The sequence below is a fragment of the Sylvia atricapilla genome, chromosome 25 (genome assembly GCF_009819655.1).
Source record: "Sylvia atricapilla isolate bSylAtr1 chromosome 25, bSylAtr1.pri, whole genome shotgun sequence".
In the NCBI taxonomy this organism is placed as follows: domain Eukaryota; kingdom Metazoa; phylum Chordata; class Aves; order Passeriformes; family Sylviidae; genus Sylvia; species Sylvia atricapilla.
The window spans coordinates 2,542,969-2,545,439 of record NC_089164.1 but is presented as its reverse complement, the minus strand read 5'-3'; positions in this window follow the sequence as shown (position 1 = coordinate 2,545,439).

Sequence of the window (2,471 nt, the reverse complement as noted above, 5' to 3'; positions counted from 1 at the left end):
TAAATTCCCCAGCAAAGGGGCCACTGTGACGGCGGGAATTTGTCTTCACATTTGGCAGCGCGGGGATGCCAGCTGGCATTTCTGCAGGCTGGGAAAATCCACATGGGATTGGGGGCTCTCGTCCATCTCCCCAGGATTGGGGGCTCCCATCCACCCTCCTGGGATTGGGGGGGTCCCACGTGTACCCCCAGGATTCAGGAATTTTATCCACTCTCAGGATGTGGGGGTCTCATCATTTCCCTGGGATTTGGGGTCTCATCCATCCCCTGGGATTTGGGGTCTCATCCATGCCCCCCCCAATATTCAGGATCTTATCTACCCCCAGGACTGGGGTTCCCATCTGTTCCCTGGGATTCAGAGTCTCATCCATCCCCTGGGATTGAGGAGTCTCATCCATCCCAGGACTGGGGGTCTCATCCATCCATCCCTCAGGGCTGGGGAGTCTCATCCATCCCCTGGGATTGGGGGATCCCATCCATCCCCCTGAGGGAATGGGCAGGATAAGGACAGGGAGTATGGCCTGAGGGTGATCCATGGTTGGGAAAAGGTTTTGGGACTCATCCCAGTGTCCCAAGGCTCCTCCCAGTGTCCCAAAGCTCATCACAGTGTCCCAAAGCTCATCACAGTGCCCCAAAACCCATCCCAGTGTCCCAAAACTCATCCCAGTGTCCCAAAGCTCCTCCCAGTGTCCCAAAACTAATCCCAGTGTCCCAAAGCTCATCCCAATATCCCAAAGCTCCTCCCAGTGTCCCAAGGCTCATCCCAGTGTCCCAAGCTTATCCCGGTGTCCCAAAGCTCATCCCAATGCCCCTGGGGGGTCCTGCAGAGCTGTCACAGCCCCCCATCCCTGTCCCCTCATCCCCGTCCTGGCTCCCTGAGCGCTTTGGAGCCGGCTCTTCCCGGCCCCTCCAAGCATTTCCTCCCGCAAGGAAAGGAAAGGAGGAGCCCCGAGCGTCCCTCGCCCGGCTCCAGCCGCGCTCCCGGATCCTCCCAGGAGCCTGGAATTACTTAGCGGAGCTCAGCAGGTGCCAGCTCCCCCTCTGGGCTCCATTTCTCCTTGTTTTCCATAGAAAATTCCCAGCCAAAACATCCCCCTGCAGGGATCCTGAGCGCTCCCGCCGGGAGGAGGACGAGGAGGAGGAGGAGGGATGTGAGGGGAGCTCGGTGGCCGGGCTTGGAGGGACACGCTGTACACCGGGGACTGGGCCAGAAATCCCGAATATTTGGGAAGGGAAATGTGCCTGGAAAGCACAGCCCGTCTGCGGAGAGGGAGGATGTGCAGAAAGTGGAGGGGGGAGAAAGGAATAAAAACCAAAAAAATGGGAAAGGGAGGAAAACCCCAGGAAAGGAGGTGGAGGAATTCTTTTATCCCCTCTGGGCATTGTGGCCGCAGCTGGAGAAGGGATCCCACGTGGAAGGGAGGGGCTGGAGGCTTTGGGGTGATGGAGAGGGCGAAGGGGTTGGATCCCAGGGAGCTGAATTCCTGGGAAATTGGTGTGAGGGCAGCCAGGACCATCTGCTGCTGTTTTGGAGCATCTCTGGCCAGCAGCTCCAAGGATTTCAAGGCCTGGAGGTTTTTCTGGAAAAGCAGATGGTCCCCAGCTAGGCTGGGTGAGGAATTCCAGCCTCCCCAGCTTCTGGAAGTTTCAAGGATCTGGGATATGCTCCCTTTAGAGGAGGAACCCTCCGTGGGGGCTGCCCTGGGAATGCTGAGGAGCCCTCCTGGAGGAGACGGCTCCGAGGGCTGCTGCCTCGGGCTGCAGGATGGAACCAAAAATGTGTATTCTGTTCCCAACCCGCTGAAACTCACTGCAGAGGAGTTTGTCTTTATCTCAGAGCTCGGGGCTGGAGGGGGCGGTGCCTTCTGTTAATGGGCAGCTGTTAAACCAACTGGGGCAGGGCTCTTTATCCCTTCCAGGACCTGTCCCCATCCCTCTGGGCAGATCTGCTGTTAAACAGCTGGGGCAGGGCTCTTTATCCCTTCCAGGACCTGTCCCTTGTCCCTCTGAGGGCAGATCTGCTGTTAAACAGCTGGTGCAGGGCTCTTTATCCCTTCCAGGACCTGTCCCTTGTCCCTCTGGGGAGATCTGCTGTTAAACAGCTGGGGCAGGGCTCTTTATCCCTTCCAGGACCTGTCCCCATCCCTCTGGGCAGATCTGCTGTTAAACAGCTGGGGCAGGGCTCTTTATCCCTTCCAGGACCTGTGCCCCATCACTCTGGGCAGATCTGCTGTTAAACAGCTGGGGCAGGGCTCTTTATCCCTTCCAGGACCCGTCCTCCCCAGGGGTATCTGCTGTTCAGGGGCCATCCAGGCTCAGTGCAGGGCGGAGCCAATCCCATCATCCCCTGGGGGAGGCCCCGCCCAGGGGGAGGAGCCCGGCATTCCCCCCTGGATCAGCGCTGGGGTTCAGAGCCCAGCACAGCCTCTGCTCGGGATCCCCAGAGGAGAGCAGCCCCAGCTCAGCACCACT